Source organism: Protopterus annectens, chromosome 1.part2 (genome assembly GCF_019279795.1).
Source record: "Protopterus annectens isolate FY-2018-M chromosome 1.part2, PAN1.0, whole genome shotgun sequence".
NCBI classification, from domain to species: domain Eukaryota; kingdom Metazoa; phylum Chordata; order Ceratodontiformes; family Protopteridae; genus Protopterus; species Protopterus annectens.
Genome location: NC_056727.1, coordinates 906,934,723 through 906,958,194, shown reverse-complemented (window position 1 = coordinate 906,958,194; position 23,472 = coordinate 906,934,723). Strand labels below are relative to the sequence as shown.

The 23,472-nt window shown below is 43.0% G+C and overlaps 1 protein-coding gene across 1 annotated transcript in view; it reads right to left on the bottom strand.

Moving 5' to 3' along the window:
* The window catches only part of ITPKB (inositol-trisphosphate 3-kinase B), a 1,126,253-nt gene that overhangs the window by 306,933 nt on the left and 795,848 nt on the right, over positions 1–23,472 (bottom strand). The window lies entirely within an intron of this gene.

Genomic DNA, 23,472 nt, shown 5'->3' with positions numbered 1-23,472 from the left:
AATGGTTTGGTTTAAGGCCACATTGGAGACCACTTTTGGAATGTTGGGTTTGTTCTAAGAGAAACCCTGTCTTGATGAACAATGCAGAAAGGTTCCACAGCCATCAATGCCTGTAACTCTGAGACTCTTCTTGCTGAAGTTATTGCTAGGAGTAGAGCAGTTTTCCATGACAAGAATTTAAGGTCAGCTGTGCTGGCTGGTTCAAATGGAGGCAGTGTTAGCTTTTCTAAAACAAAATTGAGGTCCCAAGTAGGTACTTGTGCTCTCCTAGGGGGTCTTATATTCTTTGCCCCTCTGAGGTACTGTCGTAGTAGAGGATGTGAAAAAATAGGAGAATCCACATTGTAATGAGCTGAAATGGCAGAGGCATGAATTTTAATAGATGAAAAAGATAGGCCTTTGTCCAACATCTCAGTCAAGTATTGCAAAATCTGAGGTATATTAGGGACCAGTGGGTCAAGCCCTTGTGCCTGGTTCTAACACATAATCTCTTCCATTTTTCTGCATAAGATTTCCGTGTGCTGGGCCTCCTGGGTTCCAAAATTACATCCATAACAGCTTTAGAGAGAGATGCAGTCTGAGTGGCTACATTATCTGCCATGCTGCCAGATTTAAGGTTCTGAGTTGACTGTGCAGAATATGATTGTTTTGCTGTGTCAGAAGATGAGGGATTTGAGGTAGAGGCCAAGGTGGGTCTTGGGACAAAGTCTTTAGGATTGGGTACCAGTGCTGGCGTGGCCAGTCTGGTGCAATCAGGATAATTTTTGGCCTCTCTTGTCTGACTTTCAGAAGCACCTTGGTGAGAAGAGGCATCGGAGGGAAAGCATAGACTGTCAGTTTTTTCCAGCTGAATGATAGAGCATCCACTTTCCATGCTTGAGAGTGATAAGTCTTTTTGCAAAATATCTGTATTTGGCAATTGTGAGGGGAGGCAAAAAGATCTATGTCTGGGCGTCCCCATTGCCTTGTTATCATGTTGAACACTTGTGGATTTAGCTTCCATTCATGAGGATCCATGAGATTTATGCTTAGTTCATCTGCCAGTGTATTTTTTGCTCCTGGCAGGAATTGTGCTTGCAGATGTACCTGGTAGGTCAGTGCTGTGTTCCACAAAGTCATGGCTTGTCTGCATAGGGGGTAGGAATGTGTGCACCCTTGCTTGTTTATGTACCACATAACTGTGGTATTGTCCGTCTTTATTAATAGTTGTCCTGGATGTATTAGGTCCTTTAAGGCTGTCAGGGCATTCTGTACAGCTAGCATCTCTTTTTGATTGATGTGAAGATGCATTTGTTCCTTGGGCCACGTGCCCTGAATACATTTTCCTGCCATATGTGCTCCCCAGGCATAATCCGATGCATCCATTGTTATTGTCTGCTGGGCTGTAGGTAAGCTGAAAGGCTGTCCCCCTTATTGTGGTGACAGGCCTGGGACCACCATCGAAACTCCTGTTGTAGGCAGGGGATCAAGGTTATGATTGTCTCTAGGCTGTGACAATGCTGAGTCCAAACACTTTTCAGATACCATTGTAGTTTTCTCATATGCAGTTTTGCGTATGGAATTAGTAGAATGCAGGATGCCATGAAAAGTACAGTTTTGTACCTACCATAAATGTAGATGTTTGAGTGCTAATACAGCTGCAGTAATCACATATGGTTTCTCTGCCATCAGGCGGGTCCTCGGTCGGCCGAATTCCAAAGTCTTGGTCCGGCGTCGGTTGTTGTCGCCTTTTTCCCTGACGTCAGTGCGACAGGGGTATATAAGTAACAGCCGACGCCATGTTCTCCAATCTTTCTTGCCCCAGATGTCAGGTGCCCCCAAAAGGAAGGCAACAGATAAATTATATATATATATATATATATATATATATATATATATATATATATATATATATATATATATGATATATACAAGCAATGCAATGTTATCAAAAAAGAGCAGTTGCAAGCAAATACACCATATGAGGATAACCCAAAATAAGTTGTATGAGGAGGTGTTAGCCACTAGTCCTATACCTAGAGGGGAAGGAGGGAGGGAAACCTGGACTGCAGCTGTATTAGCACTCGAACATCTACATTTATGGTAGGTACAAAACTGTACTATGTTCATCGTGCATACAGCTGCAGTAATCACATATGGGTAGAATCCCAAAGTTACGCACAGGGTGGTAGGCACTAGGTAGAAAGTACAGTTTTGTACCTACCATAAATGTAGATGTCCGATAGGTATGCATCTGCAGCCCTAACATATGGGTTGTCCTGCCTCAGGCAGCCCTTCGGTTGGCCGGATTCCAAAGTCTGGGTCTGGCCTCGGCTGATGTCACACTTCACCCGACATCATAGCTGCTGTTTATTGGGTATAAAGGCATCAGCCGACGCCATTTTCCTCAGTGTTTCTTGCCCCAGATGCCAGGTGCCCTCTAGTAAGGCTAAATTTGGATAAATGCAAATAATTCCAAACAGTAGAGAGCAAACCATATAAAAGAATATATATATATATATATATATATATATATATATATATATATATATATACATATATACAAACAAATACACCATAACAGATTCCCCCAGCTAGCTAAAAGATGGGTAAATACCCTAGGAGTACCACAGAGGGGAAGGAGGGTGGGTAATCCTGACTGCAGATGCATACCTATCGGACATCTACATTTATGGTAGGTACAAAACTGTACTATGTCCTTCAAGGATGCATCTGCAGTCCTAACATATGGGTAGAATACCATAGCCAAACTTGGGGAGGAGGCACTAAGATAAAGATGGTGTAGTTAAGATCCCTTGCAAAACAGCAGTTGCAAAACCTGCTCGGGATCTAGAGTATAAAGGAAGATTGTAATGCTTGGCAAATGTATGCACGGAGCTCCAGGTGGCAGCTTCTAAAATGTCTTTGGTAGCCACTCCTCGTAGGAAAGCTGTAGTGGTGGCTGTAGCTCTTGTGGAGTGAGGTCTGATATTATCAGGAGTTGTCTTTCCATGAAAAGAGTAACAAAAACGAATGCAATTTCCTATCCATTTTGAGATTGTCTGTTTTGAAATTGCTTTTCCTTGCATTCCTGTTGCATATGCCACCAAAAGCTGGTCAGTTTTTCTGCTGGTCTTAGTTCTGTCCAGATAGTAGTGTAATTGTCTGTGCACATCCAAGGTATGTAGCAGTCTTTCCCCCCTGTTCTGTGGGTTGGGGAAGAATGTAGGTAAATGAATCACTTGGTTCAATGATACTCTGGAGACTACTTTTGGCAGAAAGGTAGGGTTGGTTCTCAGAGAGACTCTGTCCTGATGGAAGATAAGGAAGGGTTGTACTGCCATTAATGCCTGTAACTCAGATACCCTTCTTGCTGAAGTGATTGCAAGTAGGAAAGCAGTTTTCCAGGATAAGAATTGTAATTCTGCTGTTGCTGCTGGTTCAAAAGGGGGGAGAGTTAACTTTTCCAGCACAAAGTTGAGGTCCCATGTAGGTAAAGGTGGTTTCCTTGGAGGCTTTACATTTTTGATTCCTCTCAAGAACTGCCTGAGTAGAGGATGAGAGAAGACAGGAGGATCCAAGTTGTATTCTGCTGAAATTGCTGATGCATGAATCTTAATGGAAGAGTAAGACAGGCCATTATGGAACAGCTCTGCTAAATATTCCAGGATGTGTGCTATGTTTGCCACGGAGACATTTTCTCCCTTTGCTGCACTCCAAATGAGGTATCTTTTCCACTTGGCTGAATAAGTCTTCCTTGTGGAGAGTCTGCGTGCCTCCAGGATAATGTCCTTAACCCTCTGACATAAATCTGGGGTATTCTGTTTTATGCAATATTCCAAGCAGCTAGCTGCAGTGTTTTCAAGTTTGGATGTAGGATCTTGTAGTTGTCCTGTGTTACTAGTAAGGGACATAGAGGTAGATGCCATGCGTGTGTCCGAGACATGCTTCTCAGTAGCGGGTACCAATGTTGCCTCGGCCAGTCTGGAGCTATCAGAATTACCCTTGGTTGCTCCTCTTTGATCTTCAGTAGAACTTTGTACATCAAGGGAAGAGGTGGAAATGCATATGCTGTCAGGTTTTTCCAGCTGAAGGAAAGTGAGTCCACCCTCCAAGCAAGTGGGTGGTATGTTCTTGTGCAGAATTTCTTCAATTGGTGATTGTGTGGGGAGGCAAATAGGTCTATCTGTGGTAGTCCCCATTTCTTTGTTATGGCTTTGAAAATATCTGGATGTAGCATCCATTCGTGAGCATTTGTGGTAGTTCTGCTTAAGGTGTCTGCTAGAGAGTTTTCTTTTCCTGGTACAAATCTGGCCTGAAGTTGAATGTTGAAATTCAGGGCCACATTCCACAGGTCCATTGCCATCCGGCATAGAGGATATGAATGTGTACCTCCCTGTTTGTTGATGTACCACATGACTGTGGTGTTGTCCGTCCTTATTAGCAGATGACCCTGTTGAAGGAGTGGTCTGAATGCCTGGATCGCATATTTCACTGCCAGCATCTCCTTTAGATTTATGTGTAGATTCAGCTGGTCTTGGGTCCATAGGCCTTGTATACACTTGTCCACCATGTGAGCCCCCCATCCTAGGTCTGAGGCGTCCGTGGTGATGGTCTGGCTTGGCTGTGGTTTGTGGAAAGGCAAGCCTCTGTTCAACTGACAGGCCTGAGCCCACCACAGGAATTCTTGCTTCAGGCATGGAATTATTGGAATCTGGTCTTCTAGATTGTGCTGGTGTTGAGACCATACATTCCTTAGGTACCATTGCAACTTTCTCATATGTAGCCTGGCATGCGGAATCAATATTATGCAGGATGCCATGTAACCCAGGGCTTGCAGGACTTTCCTTGCAGTAAGCTGAGTTTGTTTTGTTAATGACATGAAATAGCCTGGTAGTTGCTTTTGTTTTTCTTCTGTGAGAAAGGCCATCTGAGTTGATGTGTCCAGTTCTGCCCCCAAGAATGTTATCCTTTGGGATGGTACTAGTCTTGACTTCTGTATGTTGACTGTGTATCCCAAGGCTTGCAACAGTTGTATGACATTTTCCAAATCTTTTGTTAATTTTGCCTTGTTGTCCGCTTGCATTAGGCAGTCGTCCAGGTATGGGTAAATTTGAATTCCCTGAAGCCTGCAATGAGCAATTACTGATGCCAGGCATTTCGTGAATACTCTGGGTGCAGTAGATAAGCCAAAGGGCAATGCTGAGAATTGATAATGCTCTGATCCTGCAAGAAATCTGAGGTATCTTCTGCAATCTGGTCGAATAGGGACATGCAGGTATCCCTCCTAGAGATCTAGAGTCACCAGCCAAGACTCCTTGCCCAGCATGGGAAGAAGCTGCTGGAGGGTCAGCATTTTGAATTTTGGAACAATGAGGTATGTGTTCAGTGCGGACAAGTCGAGAATAGGTCTCCATTGATTTTCTTTTCTTGGTACCAGGAAAAGCCTGGAGTAAAAACCTTGGCCTTGTTCCATAGGTGGCACCTTTTCTATAGCTTTCATCCTTAGTAAGTTGTTGATTTGTCTTAGAGCGTCTGTTTTTTGGCTTGGTGGTAGGTTTGGCATTCCCCTCTTTTTTGGTAGAGTGTGGAAGTGAAACCTGTAGCCCTTATCTATTATTTGTAAAGTCCATTTGTCTCCTGTAATGTAATGCCAGTTGTCTGAAAATAAGGCTAGCTTTCCGCCCAAGGGAGCTTCCAGTTGTTCCCTGGTAGGCGGTATCAGAGCCAAGTCACTGTGTCTGTCCTGTGGAAGTGGTTGTAGTTGAATCTGTGGCAGTACTTCTCTGATTGGTAGGTTGCCACTGGCGTCCTCTGTAGGCACCCCTAGACTGATTTCTGCCTCTCGGGCGTCTATTTCTGCCTCTCTGTAATCTGGAGCTGTCTGGAAAGGACCAATTCTTCGAAGGCCAATTTCTGCTAAACCTCGGAGGTTGGACCTGTAAGAAATCCTTGACTGTTTGGACAGATTTTGCTTTTTCTTCCACCTTCTTTAGAACCTCCTGTGCAGGGGAGCCAAACAAACTTTGTTTCTCCATGGGAGCATCTAGGAGTTTTGATTTAACATGGTCTGGTAAAGATTGTTCTTTTAACCATGCATGTCTTCGAATCACTGTTCCAGTCATAGCTGATCTAAAGGAAGCCTCCAGTGCATCATAGCCACATTTTAAGAAATGGTTACTGACCTGTTGAGAGTTATGTACCAAATCCTGAAGAGACTTGCGGTCTAAAGGTTCAGGAGAGGACAGTTTTTTATTTAGCTGGTCTAACAAAAATTCCTGATACTGAATCATGTGAAATTGACAGTTTAAGGCCCTAGCCGAAAGAGCAGCAGAAGTATAAACCTTTTTACCCCATCTTTCTAATGTTCTAGATTCCCTATCAGAGGGAAGAGGGTTTTTGGCAGAAGCAGCTGCCACACCTTTCGGGCCCTGTGAAATGGTTTCGGGGTCTGCAACAGGAGCCTTATACAAATGGTAGTGTGTGTCCGGGACCCTGTAATACCTGTCAGGCTTGGCAGGGGCCGGAGGAAGAGAATCAGGAGCAGTACAGGCATCATTAAATGCATCATCAACTACTGTTAGTACTGGAGGAATGGCTAAAGGCCTATGCTGTGGCAAGTGTAAAAAAGTCCTTAGCCTTTTCCTTGAATCTGAAAAATCCTGGCCCTGCCATTGGAAATGCTCCCTCATAGCATGTAAGGTTTCTCCAAAAGAAAATTCCTCAGGAGGAGAAGCAGAGGGAATGGAGTCTTCTGCATCAGAATCCTCATAAGGAGAATATGGGCCTTCCTGAGGGTCTGTAATGTCCGAGTCCTCTGAGGAATAGTCTGTAGAGACAGGTTCCGGGGGTTCAGTCCTAGGCCTCTTATCTGAAGGGGGCTGAGAGGCCCTGTCTGGGTGAGGTTGGGATCCCCTGATCAAAGAAATGAGATCCTCAGCCAGGCTGAGTATTTGTGAACTAGAAGTAGGCCTATGTGGGGGAGTTTTAGCAGGTAAGGCCTTAGAAGATTTAGCTGCTTTAGCCCTGGCAAAAGCCTTGATGGACATAGAAGCAGGGGGTCTAGCAGCCCCACGTGCAGGGGTAGATATGTCTAAAGGAATAGTATCCGACAAATCCTGGGTGCCTGCTTCTGTAGCAGTAAAATCAGTAGCAGATTCGACCATACTCTGTGAGGCCTCGGCTGTAGGAGGCATGCTTTCGGCCGAAGGAAGAACCGAGGACTCGGTTTCAGCCGAAACCGAGACACTCGCGGTTGGCCTAACCGCGGTTTCAGCCGAAACCGCGGACCGCGAGTGTCGGTCCTTTTCCTTGCGCTTCTTAGCTATTTGTGTAGTCGGAGTCTCCGACGGCATTTTGTAAGCAAAAGCGGGACCAAAAAACTCCTCTGCAAACTCCGACCGATGTCTAAGTGTCCGTCGGTTGAAGGAAGCACAGGCTAGACAAACTGATACGTCGTGGTCTGGGCCTAAGCAAAGAAGGCAGTAAGAGTGGAAATCCTTATGAGGTATTTGTTTCCCACAAGTTAAACAATTATTTACTTTTTCTGACATCGGCTGAGGCAAGAAAGAGTCCCCAACGGGGTACTTAGCTTTTTAGAAGTCTTCGGTAGTAGAAATCTCTGGATCTGACCGACCGGCACTTGCGAACAGCTTCTGCTTCGGGCACCACGCGGCAAGAAAGACTGAGGAAAATGGCGTTGGCTGATGCCTTTATACCCAATAAACAGCAGCTATGACGTCGGGTGAAGTACGACATCAGCCGAGGCCAGACCCAGACTTTGGAATCCGGCCGACCGAAGGGCTGCCTGAGGCAGGACAACCCATATGTTAGGACTGCAGATGCATCCTTGAAGGACATCTGGGGTGAGCCAGAATGCCCTGCAACACAGCAGTAACAAAGCCTGCTCTAGTTTTGGAATATAAAGGCAGGTGGTAGTGTCTTGTGAAGGTATGTACAGAACTCCAAGTGGCTGCCTCCAAGATATCTTTGGTAGGAACTCCTCTGAGGAAGGCTGTAGAGGTAGCTGTGGCCCTGGTGGAGTGTGGTCTGATGCCTACAGGGACAGATTTCCCATGATAGGAGTAACAAAATCGTATGCAGTGGCCTATCCATTTAGAGATTGTCTGTTTGGTAACAGGCTTCCCTTGAGCTCCTACAGCATAAGACACAAAAAATTGTTGTGATTTCCTGAAAGGCTTTGTTCTGTCCAAATAGTAACGTAGCTGTCTATGGATGTCTAAGGAATGTAGCAGCCTTTCTCCTTTGTTTTGAGGATTAGGGTAAAAGGTAGGTAAGTGTATGGCTTGATTTAAAGCTACCCTGGATACCACTTTAGGCATAAATGACGGGTTGGTTCTAAGGGAAACCCTGTCCTGATGGAAGATAAGAAAGGGCTGCACAGCCATGAGGGCTTGTAGTTCTGAAACCCTACGAGCTGAGGTAATGGCCAGAAGGAAAGCTGTTTTCCAGGACAAATATTGCAAATTTGTTGAGGCATCTGGTTCAAAGGGAGGCAATGTTAATTTTTCTAGAATGTAATTAAGATCCCAGGCTGGCACTGGTTGTTTCTTTGGTGGTCTTATATTCTTAGCCCCTCTGAGGAATTGTCTTAAAAGTGGTTGAGAGAATAACGGTGGATCCGTGTTGAATTCTGCAGAAATGGCTGAGGCATGGATTTTTATGGAGGAAAGTGAAAGTCCACTGTTCAGCAGCTCAGCTAGATACTGTAATACCTGAGGCAAATTCAGTTTTATAGGGTCCTGGCCTTTTTTCTCATTCCAAGAGCAAAACCGTTTCCATTTTGCGGAGTAAGTCTTCCTAGTAGATGGCCTTCTGGCCTCCAGAATGACATCCTGAACCTCTTTGGAGAGTAGGGTCTGCTGTGGTGTTAAGGAATTTTCCATGCAGCAAGATTGAGTGTTTTCAGCTGACTGTGAAGAGTTTTGTAGCTGTGCTGAGTTAGCAGAAGAGGCATTAGAGGTAGAGGCCAGGGAGGAGTATATGTTAGGCTCCTTAAGAGTGGGTACCAGTGCTGTCTTGGCCAGTCTGGAGCAATCAGTATCATCTTCGGTCTGTCTGCTCTTGCTTTCAAGAGCACCTTGGGTAGAAGAGGCAGAGGTGGGAAAGCGTACACTGTCCATGCTGTCCAACTGAAGGAAAGGGCGTCCACCCTCCAGGCCTTTGGATGAAATGTCCTTGAACAAAACTTTTCCAGTTGATGGTTCCTGTGGGAGGTGAAGAGATCTATGTCTGGCCTTCCCCATGCTTGGATTATCTTTGTAAACACCTGTGGATGCAGCTTCCATTCGTGTGGATCTGTCATATTTCTGCTTAGATTGTCTGCCAGCGTGTTTTCCAAACCTGGCAAGTACTGTGCTTGAAGTTTGATTTGCCATTCCAGAGCCAAGTTCCAAAGTGTCATGGCTAGTCTGCACAGGGGATATGAATGTGTTCCTCCTTGTTTGTTTATGTACCACATCACTGTGGTGTTGTCTGTTTTTATCAATAATTGCCCTGGATGCAGGAGGTCCTTGAATGCTGTAATTGCATTTATTACTGCTAGCATTTCTTTTTGGGACCATTTTCCCTGAATGCACCTGCCTGTCATGTGCGCCCCCCAGGCGTAATCTGAGGCGTCTGTTGTGATGACTTGATTTGCTTGAGGCTTGCAGAATGGGAGACCTGTGTTTGTTTGACATGCTTGGGCCCACCATAGAAATTCCTTTTGCAAACATGGAATTATTGGTATTATTGTTTCCAAATTGTGGCTGTGTTGAGACCATAGGCTTTTTAGGTACCATTGAAGTTTTCTCATATGCAACTTTGCACATGGGATTAAAAGAATGCAAGATGCCATGAAGCCCAGAGCCTGCAGGATTTTCCTTGCAGTAAGCCTGGTACAATTTGCTAGTGTTTTGAAGTACTAAATTAGTTGCCCTTGTTTTTCTGGCGTAAGATAGGCCATCTGGGTGTTTGTGTCCAAGTTGGCACCCAGTAAAGTTATTTTCTGAGATGGTATTAGCCTGGATTTCTCTTTGTTGATTGTGTATCCCAGAGAATTCAGTAACCGTGTTGCATAAGCCAGATGTTTCAGAAGAGTGTGCTTGCTGTCCACTTGGATCAGGCAGTCATCCAAATAAGGGTAAATTTGTATCCCTTGAAGTCTGCAGTAGGCAATTACTGATGCCAGGCATTTCGTGAATACTCTGGGCGCAGTAGATAAGCCAAAGGGCAATGCAGAGAATTGATAGTGGATTGAACTTGCAAGAAATCTGAGGTATCTTCTGCAGCTTTGTCTGATTGGGACATGCAGGTATGCCTCCTTGAGGTCCAATGTTACCAGCCAAAACTCCTTGCCCAGCATGGGAAGAAGCTGCTGTAATGTGAGCATCTTGAATTTTGGTATGAGTAGAAATGTATTTAGGATGGATAAGTCCAAAATGGGTCTCCAGTCGGTTCCTTTTCTTGGTACCAGGAAAAGTCTGGAATAAAAACCTTGGCCTTGTTCGTGAGTTGGAACCTCTTGAATGGCTTTCATGTCCATGAGTTTTGTAATTTGTATTTGTGCCTCTGCCCTTTGATTGTGTGGCAGGTTTGGCATGCCTCTCATTTTTGGAAGAGTGTGAAAATGAAATCTGTAGCCTCTGTTTATTATGTCCAGGATCCATTTGTCTGTTGTGATAATATGCCAATTTCCTGAAAATAGTGCCAGCTTTCCTCCCAAGGGAGCTGCCAGCTGAGATTTGCTTGGCATGAAAAGGGGGAGTCATTGGGTTTGCTTTCTGTATTGTTGTGCACTGTCTTCGCCACCTCTTGGTGCTTGAGTTGGCCATTGCCTGCCTCTATATGATCCTTGAGATTGTCCTCTGCCTCTTGAGCACCTGTATCTACCTCTTTGGGGTTTGTCTGTGGCTGGAAAGGACCATTTTTTTGTAGGCCAATTTCTACTAAAACGAGGTGGCTGTACCTGTAGAAAAGCCTTGACAGTTTGCATAGATTTAGCTTTTTCTTCCATTTTGCGTAGTATCTCCTCAGCATTAGTACCAAATAGCACATCCTTTTGTAAAGGAGCATCTAGTAGTTTAGCTTTAACATGATCAGGCAAGCTTTGTTCTCTAAGCCAGGCATGTCTACGAATGACTGCTCCTGCAGCAGCGGCTCTACCTGAGGCCTCTAAGGCATCATAACCACATTGTAAGGTGTGTTTACCCACTTGTCCTGCACTATGTATCATATCCTGCAATTCCTTCAAATCTGGTTGTTCAGGTTGAGATATTTTGTTTCTTAATTGAGATAACAGAAACTGCTGATATTTAAGCATATGGAACTGACAATTTAAGGCCCTCATGGCTAGGGTGGTCGAGGTGTATACCTTTTCCCCCCACCTTTCTAAGGATCTAGATTCCCTTTTGGAAGGCAGTGGATTCTTGGCAGTAGAGGCCTTCATTCCCTTGGGGCCTTGAGAAATGGTCTCAGGGTCAGCATTATGGCTTTTGAAAAGAAATTGGTGAGAGTTAGGGACTCTGTAATACCTATCAGGTTTGACTGGTGCAGGAGGCAGGGAATCCAGATTGAGACAAGCCTCCGAGTAAACATCATCAAGTATGTCCAGGACAAGAGGAATAGCTAGAGGTCTGTGTTGAGGTAACAAAAGAAATTCCCTAAGCCTTTTCTTGGAATCAGAAAAGTCTTGGCCTTCCCAATGGAAGTGCTCCCTCAAGGTGTGCAAGGTTTCCCCAAAAGAAAAATCCTCTGGGGGAGATACAGAAGGAATGGACTGTTCTGCATCAGAATCTTCATAAGGAGAGTACGAGTGTTCCTCCACATCAGAATGTTCTGAGAAAATGGAGCCCTGTTCAGAAGAGGGAGAGTCTTCCTCCACTCTGGGTCTCTTGTCTGGAGGGGGTTGGGAACCCCTGATATAGGAAATTAAATCCTCAGCCATTTTAAGCATCTGCTTTTTAGGCATGGGGCCTGGGGATGGGCCCTGTGCAACAGGACTCTTGGGATGCATGGCTGATTTGGACTTAGTGAAGGCCTTAATGGAAAAGGAAGAAGAGGGTCTAAATACACCCTGGGTGGAAGTGGACCTGTCCACATTAGGAGGCTCAACACTCACAGTGGTTTCGGTGGTAGTAGTCTGAGTTAGGGCTGAGGTACCAGCGGTCTCGGTTACAGAAGACACCGCCAATGAAGTGTCGTCGGTAGTCAGGAACTGCATAGGCATCTCGCTGAGAACCGGACCACGTGCAGCCGGTTTTGGCATGGTGTCGGTGGAGACCGCTGACCTCGCGTGTTGGTCCTTGTCCTTTCGTTTTTTGGACAAAATGGTAGTCGGAGTATCCGACGACATTTCATAATCAAAGGCTTTAACAAAATAATGTTGGGCGAACTCCGCCCGACGCTTAATAGTGCGACAGCCCGAGACGTCATGGTCTGGGCCTAAACAAGGCATGCAGAGGGAATGGAAATCCTTATGCGGTATTTGCTTCCCACAAGAAATACAATTGTTAACTTTGTCTGACATCGGTCTGAGGCAAGAAAAGTTTCCCCAACGGGATACTTAGCTTTAAAGAAGACTTCGGTTTCCAATTTTTCGTAAATTCAGGAGCTGGCCGACCGGCACTTGCGAACTGCTTCTGCTTCGGGCACCGCGCGGCAAAAAAGACTGGAGAACATGGCGTCGGCTGTTACTTATATACCCCTGTCGCACTGACATCAGGGAAAAAGGCTACAACAACCGACGCCGGACCAAGAGTTTGGAATTCGGCCAACCGAGGACCCGCCTGACGGCAGAGAACCCATATGTGATTACTAGAGCTGTATGCACGATGAACATCCCAGGGCCTGTAGAATTTTTCTTGCAGGGAGCTGGGTCTTTGTAGCCATCATTTGAAAGTAATAAATCAGTTGCCTTTGTTTGTCTGGCGTGAGATAAGCCATCTGGGCAGTTATATTTAAGCTTGCACCCAGGAATATTATCTCTTGAGAGTGCACTAGTTTTGATTTATTTTCGTTTACTGTGTACCCTAGGCAAATTAGCAATATTTTTACAAACGCCAGGTGCTTTAGAAGAATGTCCTTGCTCTCTGCTTGAATAAGGCAGTCATCCAAGTAGGGATATATTTGAATTCCTTTTTGTCTGCAAAATGCAATTACTGGTGCCAGACATTTTATGAAGACCCTGGGTGCAGTAGATAAGCCAATGGGCAGAGCAGAGAACTGGTAATGCATTGAGCCTGCTATAAATCTGAGGTGTCTTCTGCACGATTGTCTGATTGGGACGTGCAGGTATGCCTCCTTGAGATCCAAAGTAACTAGCCAAGCCTCCTTGCCCAGCATGGGCAGAAGTTGTTGTAGCGTTAACATTTTGAATTTTGGAACATCCAGGAAAGTATTTAGGATTGACAGGTCCAGTATTGGTCTCCAGGCTTTGTCTTTTCTGGGTACTAAGAAAAGTCTTGAGTAAAATCCTTGTCCCTGTTCTTCTTGTGGAACTTTTTGAATAGCGCCCATATCCATAAGAGCAGCAATCTGTTTTTGTGCCTCTGCCCATTGGTTTTGTGGCCGGTTTGGCATACCTTTTAGTTTTGGAAGCGTGTAGAAGTGGAACCTGTACCCCTGAGAAACTATATTCAGCATCCACTGGTCTTGGGTGATCATGTGCCAATTTTTTGAGAAAAGTGCTAGCTTTCCCCTTAGGGGTGCTGTCAACTGGTAAGAGCTTGGCATTTGCAGAGGGAAGTCATTGTGACTGTTTCCTATAAAGTTGTGATTTGTCTTCTCCTCCTTTGAGGGCTGAAGCACCCCATTGTTTAGGTCTTTAGGAGCCTTGGGGCTGAGATCTGCCTCTTGGGCATCTGTATTTGACTCTTTGTGGCCTGTCTGACACTGGAAAGGGCCAATATTTTTGAAGGCCAGTTTCTGCTAAATCTAGGTGGTTGAACCTGTAAGAAATCTTTCACCGTTTGCATTGACTTTGCTTTATCCTCCATTTTCTTTAACACCTCTTCTGCCTTAACACCAAACAAAGTATCATGCTGTACTGGAGCATCCAATAATTTTACTTTAACATGGTCAGGTAAACTTTGTTCTTTCAACCAAGCATGTCTTTGAATAACTGAGTCTGTAACTGCGGCTCTACAAGAAGCCTCTAATGAATCAAAACCACATTGCAGAGTATGCTTTCCCACTTGTTCAACTGCATGCAATAAATCCTGCATTTCTTTACTGTCAGGACTTTCTATATTTGTAACCATTTTCTGCTTTAACAATGACCTGAGATACTGTTGATATTTAAGCATGTGAAACTGACAGTTTAAAGCTCTTACAGCTTAAGTCGCAGTAGTGTAAACCTTTATCCCCCATCTGTCCAGAGCTCTGAAATCCCTATCTGTGGGGACAGGATTTTTGGCAGTAGAAGCTTTAACCCCTTTAGGACCCTGAGAAATTGTTTCTGGGTCTGCAGCGGGGTTTTTGTAAATAAATTTATGAGAGTCAGGGGACCCTGTAGTACCTGTGTGGCTTTACTGGTGCAGGGGGTAAAGAATCTGGAGACAGACTGGATTCAGAAAAAACATCATCTACAATATCAAGCACATGGGGGATAGCCAGGGGCCTGTGCTGAGGCAATAAAAGGAAATCTCTGAGCCTTTTCTTGGATTCTGAGTAATCCTGGCTCTCCCAATGGAAATGCTCCCTCATGGTGTGCAGGGTTTCCCCAAAAGAATAATCCTCAGGAGGTGAGGCTGAAGGAATGGACTCTTCAGCATCAGAGTCCTCATAGGGAGGGAGAGAATAGCCCTGATCAGAAGAAGAATCAGAGGAAATGGAAACCTGATCAGAGGAATCATAATCAGTGTCTTGCCTAGGCCTTTTGTCAGGAGGGGGATGGGAGCCCCTGATTAAAGTAATAAGGTCTTCAGCCATTTTAAGCATCTGTTTCTTTGGCATGGATGACTGTTCTGGAGAATGCTGCACTTGTTTCCTTGTCTTTAATGGTGTTTATGACTTTGCCTTTGCTGCTGTAGTAGCCTTAATTGTAAGCTGTGAAGGTCTGATGACACCCTCAGAAGCCGGTGCCTGCTCAGCGGCTCTGAACCCATCTGAGGGTATAATTTCCATAGGCCCAATACCTTGAGTTTCCACAGGCCTCAGGGCCTCCATGTGGCTGTTGGTTACGGCCAGTGTCTCTGAGGTAGCGGGTGTCAGGGGCTGCGAAAGCACCTCACTGAGCACTGGTGAATGGGCAACTGGCCTAGAAGAGGCATCGTCATCGGTTTTGGACCTCGGATGCCTGTCTTTTTCATTGTCTTTGCGGTTTTTATACATTCCGGTCATCGGCTGTTCTGATGGCATTATATAATTAAATCTTCATCCAAAATAATGTAAAGCAAAATCAAATCAACGTTTACTAGTGCGTTTATTGAATCTAGCACAAAACCAACAACTAGTAACGTCGTGATCAGGGCCCTTGCAAGGAATGCAGTAAGAGTGAAAGTCCTTATGAAGTATTTGCTTCCCACAAGAAATACAATTATTAACTTTTACTGACATCGGTCTGGAGCAACTTTTACTGACATCGGTCTGGAGCAAGAAAAAGCTTTATTGAAGACTTCGGTTCTGAAATTCAACTTTGAAAATCTCAGGAGTCGGCCGACCGGCACTTGCGAACTGCTTTTGCTACGGGCACCGCGCGGCAAGAAAGACTGAAGAAAATGGCATCGGTTGCATCTTTTATACCCCTGCCGCACTGACGTCAGGGAAGAGGAGACAGCAACCGACGCCGGACCAAGACTTTGGAACTCGGGCCGACTGCAGGTCACCTGCAAGCAGTATAACCCAAGTGTGATGACTGCAACAGTGAAACACGATGAACATCTGGACTGTATCAAGGCATTCTTATGAAAATTTCAAGACAAGATACCTAGATGCTGAACCATACACAGGACATAGTATAACTTAGCAGCAGTAAGGAAACACAGATAGAAACCTATCAAAGTTTGCATGCTTGTTAGACCAAGGAAAATATTTATTACATTTAAAATTACAAAAATGTTTCTGATTCTAAATCAGATATTATATTTTAATTTCATTTTGTAAGAATACATTAATGATATGATTAAAAAATATATCAAGTTTGCCAGCTAGAAAAATATTGAATGCATGTTTGCCGTTAACTGAACTGCATAACAAAAAATGGCCATACAGGACTGCTGTGGTACCTGGCAATATAATATTATATCTCTGAAACTATACACACTCCTAGTAAATTTTTCAGATGTAGATGTTGCAAACATAATCTAAGGGATGCCGAAATTTGGTGACTGCAGGTATAAAGGAACAGGTGCAATTTTATCTTCATCTAATGTAGTTCACTTTGGAGGGGGAGCAATCATAGATCTAATGATAAAGAAACTCCCCTACACAAAAGAAATAATAACATTTTACTTTGAACATAATGGCAACTCAATAAAAATATATGCCAAACATGTACTGCACACCTCCATTTGTGAAGAAACTATACAACCATCCCAGTGGATACTGAGCATAATACAGCACGCAAGATCATGACAGTGAAAATGCCTGAGAACCCCTACTTTTGGTGCATATGTATAAAAGGGCAGATGTCAGCCTCCTCCACTCCAGAACATGTAGGGAGAAAAACAGGGTACTCTACTACAAAATGCATTAAAAACTTAAGGACTTCAATGCAGCTCAGTCCTGAATATGACATGGAATTTAAGTAAGGCCAACTTTGCAGTCATACAAATAGTAATTTGTCAACATATATAGGATTTTTTTTACTGCTGATGTAATAAACCCTCAATGAAGATAAATTCTGGACAGGTGCCATATATTCCAGACTAAGAAGTAGTCATTCATGGAGAATAATGCAATATACCTGACTGTGACAATAAAATACTTTTGAAAACCTGCACTTGGTACCCATTTAAAAAGGCTATATTTCAATCCCTCCTTGAGACCCCTTTAGTAATGTAATGATAATAGACTACTCGGCTACATTCTGCACTCAAGAATGCTTTTCTCTCCTTAGGTATTTCAATGCAGCTTAGTGTGAATCTGATGGGTGGTGCTCAATTTTGTTGGGCTGTTAGAGAGTCCAAAAGATATACCATACTCCTGTACAATCCTCTCTACGTACACCACTGCATACACAGTGGAGTCCATGTAAGTTGTATATAAGCAAATGAGTGCTAGCAGCATTGTGACTCACAACCATGTGAACTGCATATTACAGTGTGGAGTAGAGGCTGGAGGGTAAGGGTCTACAACCACGGACCGACCACAAAATGATACCACCCATCTCCTATGACTGCAGCACAGTAAACATGTACAAAACATGCAACTACAAAATGGAGCCAGTATGATTAATATCAACATGGTAGGACATCCAACTGTCTATCCACATATAGTGTCACAGTAGTGCAGGCACTAACGGAAACATCTACAATGGTAGATCTCATTTACAGTGTAAGTAAATATAACCTGCCTGAATCTTTTAGGAATTGTCCCACAACAGGACAGAAGATCAGATCAGAGACCCGGTGCATCACACTTATTCAAAAAGTACAAACTTTTCAGTATACCAGCACTGACAGTCCAGATCTGTTTCCAAAACAGTTGTCAACAGTGGTATGTGCGCATCAGACAACTGCTATGAATACCTGGAGATATGGGCATACACTGTATTAGGACATACACAGTCAGGGCAGAATAAATCAATGACAAGACACTTCCAAAAGGCAGATGACATTCTCTCATGGAGAAACATATGTGCAGTGAGCACATACATAAATATTCTGACTTCATTACAATTACCTATCTGCTGGTTTAACTGCAACACCTTGAATGTGGGTTGTTTTAATGCTTACAACTCCATTTTAGACTGTATTACATATAACCTTTGTTATAAATGCACTGTTATTTTTACCAGATATACAACTTCTCTGCCACAAGCCTAGAATGCCTTCAGAATTTCTAGTCAATCAGTCTTATGTACAGTATATTAGTATAATCTGCAAACAGATATGTTGCAGACCAGTTATGCCAGTAATGTCCTCATCAGCTATCAGACTGCTATGTAAATGAAGCACAGTGATCTGGCTACTAGGTCTTAATGTCAGCAGTAACTCCTCCAGTCAGCCAACAGTGCAGTGTGCCAGCAATGATTACAGTCAGGTATGCCAGCTAATATTCGATTGTACAGCAGTGTCAGTTGGTAAACATTAACCAGTACAGTGTGCCCACTGTATTTTCATTCAGCGAGCAGTCAAGTGAAGCAGAAACATTTCCAGTTCTTCTGGAATACAGCCTGTCAGCATACCTTTCAACTTCTTAGCACAAGAATTCTGCAGAAAGCCAAAAATAATTGGGGGGATAACTGCCCAAAATCAGGGGCATGTTTTAAATATTGCACATATAAACTTAGAAAGTTGTTAAAATAATAGGCTTTACATTCACATGCATTTTCTGAAGGAGATGAAGTCTGAAACCCGAATGTTTGCTAGTATTTAGTGACTTTAATTCTCAATGACTTGCCAGAAAATCACCAATTGTATGAGGAGCAGAGAAAAAATATGTGGCAAAAACCTGTATAGCAGCACATGCCCCAGTCAGCACAGGTCTATATTATCAGTGTTTGGTGCAGCTTTTCTTAAAAATACTGTCATTTGTAACAGCTACACAGTGAGCACACATTGTGGGGTCCTTGTCTGTGGCATTTTTACCAGGGAATTTACTGCTCCCTGCCACCCAATGTCTTTACACAAGTATTAATAGTAGTCCTCCATTACCAAGTACACGTAGCATACCACAAATCCCATTTACAGGAAAGCACACTATGTTTAGAAATACAAGAGCCCATCAGCAAATATCCATCTTAGCACATGCAGTTTTGGTGAAGCCAAGTTTTCAGTCACAAAAACTCCCGCTTTGTCTGGTGAACTACAAAATAGTTTTACTTCAGATACAGTAACATCTCAGTAAAAATATCCTTCAGATCAATACTGTATATGCTGACCTGACCACAGTTACACCTCCCCAGTAGAAACGGAATATAATGCAGCATGTCAGATTGTCACAGTAAAATAATATTAAAACCCTGCATTTGACAGTGTGTATGAAAAGCCTCATACTAATCCCTGATAATTCTTTGCAAACATTTTAGGGTATGACATGCTACTTAGCTATAAAATACTATTCCAACCTTAGGGATTTCTCTGCAGTCCAGTGCTGAGTTTAACATAAGCAAATCATCCCATCAGCACAAAGGATTTTCCTGAGGCCCTGTATGCACTAACAAAAATGCTGCTCCTTCTGTTGAAATATATAGGACTTTTACTTCTGATATAATGACAGCTAAATAAAAAAACATAGTATCAGAGTCTGCTGCTTTTCTTGACCTACACAGAATTATATATCAAAACTAAATGGCCATTAGGTACAGCAAGCTCCATTAGTGTAAAGGGATAAAGCCAGGTGATGTGAGCTCAGGTAGTGGCTTGGCCGTCCGTAGAGGCTGATGAGGGGGACGTGATGAATGACAATGCTTTGCCTGTTCACCTGTTTTCAGGGAGGAGACTGGGGTGATGTCCTGGTGGAGATGGGCTGCTATCGTTTACCTGGCATTGACCAAGAAGACCAGGAAATGTGAAAAGCCAGGCCACTTCTGCAGATGGGACTTGGGCATGGCTGTCATCCCAGAGGGAGAGGGGATGTACCTACACTATACCTTATGTCATGCAGTGGACTACAAGTGTCTCCACCTATGCCATCAGCTCCAGAACTAGCCGCAGTGTGACAGCCACTCCATGTCCTACTCACCAGGGCACAATATAGCCCTCATAAGCCAGATACATGCAACTGTCTCAAAAGGTAGGATCCTATCTGGCAAGGTAAAGGGCTGAGACATTCACATTAAAGGACAGTGGACCCAAAAGGACAGGCTTATGTGTTGTGGACATAGACAAAAGTCAAGGAAGCGCCCCCTGCCATACAATGCAAACCAAACCACCACTGCAAAGAATGTGAGCTACAGGTACTTGGAAGCAACCTAAAGAAAAAAAAATGGAAACCAAGTATAATGCACCATGCCAGAATGTGACAGTAAAATAATTATGCATGCCTATTTCTGTGGGGTGACATCACAATCTAGTCTGAGATATCTTTTTTAAGCACCTTTATTAAATCATCACTTAAGACAGGCAAGCACGCATTAACAGAAAAGTAAACAAACCATATTAACATTTTTCAGTTTGCAGACATTACACATCATACATCTTTTATTTCTCTGTAATTATCATCAGTTCAGCATTACATAAATTGCTGAGTTCCTGCCTTCCCTTAAACCTCACTCCTCTTTCTCAACATTAGTCTGCACGTATTACTCCTACAATTTCCATTTCTATGTAATGCACTCTTTCTCTTTTTTAAAGATCCCTCTGCCACTTCATTTTATCATTTTTACAATATTCAATACTTGCAGTTGGTTTATACTTTATTTATTTGCTTTTGTTTACTGAGAAAGTGTGCCTGGAATCTGAAATGCCCACTTTTAGTGGAGGGCCAGGAACAAAAATTCCAAAGCAAGGTTAGAAATGCATTTTTAACAATTCAAAAGAAAAACAGTCAACAGACATTATTTGTGTAGTATTTCAAAGCAAACAGCCAACAAACATTCTTTACAAAGTATGTCACTTTAAAGAAATGGTAGATGTTTTCAAGATATTGTCAGTAAAATCATAAATACTACATTAATACAATTGTATAGAATCCATAGCAGACAGAGGTCGGATTGTACACTTCAAACTGTAGGTGTGGTACAGTTACATGTACTTTCCATTTTCTAGTAATTGCTGTTTTGGCAGCCAGCAAAATTAAACTTGATAAGACATTACTATGTCTAAGCAATTCAAATCCTGTGTCCCAGCTCAAAAGATTCATTTCCTTAGTTACAGCCATTTGCTCACCCAATATTTCTGACAGAGTATTCTGTAAGGAATCTTTAAAATCTGTCGGCTCATTACACTCACAAAACATATGTTCCCGGTTATTGCTTTCTTTCTCATCACACCTCCAACATTTGCTATTTACCTGAGGAAAACCTTCTGAAAACGTTTGCATATTTGGGAGACACGCGCGCGCGCGCACACACACACACACACACACACACACACACACACACACATACACATACACACACACACACACACACACATATATATATATATACATACATGTATCCTCCCATGCAAGGGCCCCCATAGGTAGGTGTAAGGGGGTGTAACTGCACCCCCTGGAACCGGCTGGCCGGGATTTTAAATATATGTTGTTTTTTTTTCCTTTTTTTTCTTAAAGAAGAATGCCCTTCTTGTATCCAGTTGCACAGATACAACAGGTGTTTGTGACCTGTTTTGGTCTTCTGTGTCTGTGCGATCAATGGTTTACATCTTCATCTTTCGTGTCAGCACGGAATTTGAATTCCAGAAGACGTTTGGACTGTGGACGAATGTACAAGTGAGAGGGAGGTGTGTGTGTGTGTGTGTGTGTGTGTGTGTGTGTGTGTGTGTGTGTGTGTGTGTGTGTGTGTGTGTGTGTGTGTGTGAAGTAGGTAGGTTTGTGTGTGTTTTGTGTGTAAGTAAGAGGGAGGTAGGAGTGTGTATAAGGGGGGTTCATACCTAGCAATTATCCACATATTTGCCTCATATTTTCAGTTTGTTTCTCATAAAATTGTGTTTTTCTGGCAAATCATTGAGGACTGAAGGATCGCTCATTCCTTCACCTCAACGACAATGCCTGTGCCAGGATCCTCGAAAGGAGACCTCTCCAATAATTAGGCATCTGATTCATGAGTAGCAATGAAAATTCTCTCCTGGTCAAGCAATAATGAATTCATTTTTGTTATTTTGCAAATGTCAGAGGGGTCCTGAGAGTTCAACAGTGTGGTCTACATTTATTTTGTTGACCTGGTGAAGTATATGACCAGGTACTCTGGAATGTCTACTAGGAGGTCCTGCAGCAGGACACAGTCATGGGGACATTGCTGCTTGCCATTTAATTCCTATATTTGTGGTGTGAAAGCTGCCTGAATTCTCAGTGGTACAGCTGAAATTTTACATCACAGTGAAATGTTGTCTTGATTTTTTTTTAGATGTCGATAGATTATTCAAGTAAAAGGTGAAGGTATTCCGTTTGAAACTATGTAATCAGATACTGTGTCAGTCACAAACTCCTTAATAAGCATTATTTTTAGAAATGTTTTTTTCCTCTGGTTTTAGCCATGTGCATTTGTTTGAACACTTGACAGTCAAAGTTCTGATCTTTTAGGAGCTTGTTACATTCCTGTGATGTTTAGAAATAAATGTGTATTTATTTGCTGATGCAGAATTTTTTGGAACATCTGAGCACATCTCTGAAGAAAGTGTGAGATATAACTAATTATGGTTTTAGGGTAGGCATCGTAAACAGACTGTCAGTGTTTTTTAAATTGTACCTTCCTGAACTTTCTAGGATAGCTTACTGTTTACTGTAATACTTCGCTGAATTTTCTTTGGGTCTAACATTTTCTCTGTGTTGTATTGTCAATGATTTGCTTGCTGTTGTGGTCTGAAATTTAGAAAGTGAGTTAAACTTAGGAAGATTTGCTATCACTGATCTGTTGGCACATGGAAGAAGTTAACCTCATCTCCTGTCAGCCCATATGATTGTGTTGTTCCATGTCTGTTGCTCATGGTCAAAGTTTGTATCTTTCAAATAACAGTAGAACAATATGTATTATGGCTTTCACCTGCTTAGAGGTAGCAACACATTATGTGGCACTGTAATTGGCCGTAGGTGAGAGTTTGTGCACTAGTGAGTGAAGCGAATTTACTACCGCGGCACGGCTAGCCACCCGGCAGTGTAAACCTTGGCTCGAGATGATTGTCACTGCGAAAGTGATACCCTGACCCCATGTGCAAAATGGGAAAAGAGGATGAGGATGGATGCATGGATGAAGTCTGAAAATAATGGCAGACATTTGAGCTTTAGACTTCATATCCTTCAGAAAATGCATACTAATGCAAAACTTGTTCTATCCACTTTCTAAGGACGTAGGGGGATGTATGTGTGTGTCACACCTCTCAAATGTATTGTATGTATACACCCTCTGATTTTTACAGAATGTCCAGATTTTTGTCTTATACTTTTGGTCTGTTACTCATAAAAATTCTGTTTTTTTTTGACAAATTACTAGAGTGAGCTAAGGATTAAAGTTACTAAATAATGACATGCATTTGAGTTTCAGACTTCATATCCTTCAGCAAATGCATTCTAACACAAACCCTGTTTTTCTAGCAACTTTTTAAATGTGCCCCTAGTTTTGGGCCTTTATCTCCAACATTACAACAGGCTTTGTCCAGATTGCGTGTGTGTGTGTTTGTGTGTGTGTGTGTGTGTATGTATAAGAGGGAAGTAGTATACCCCTCAGCT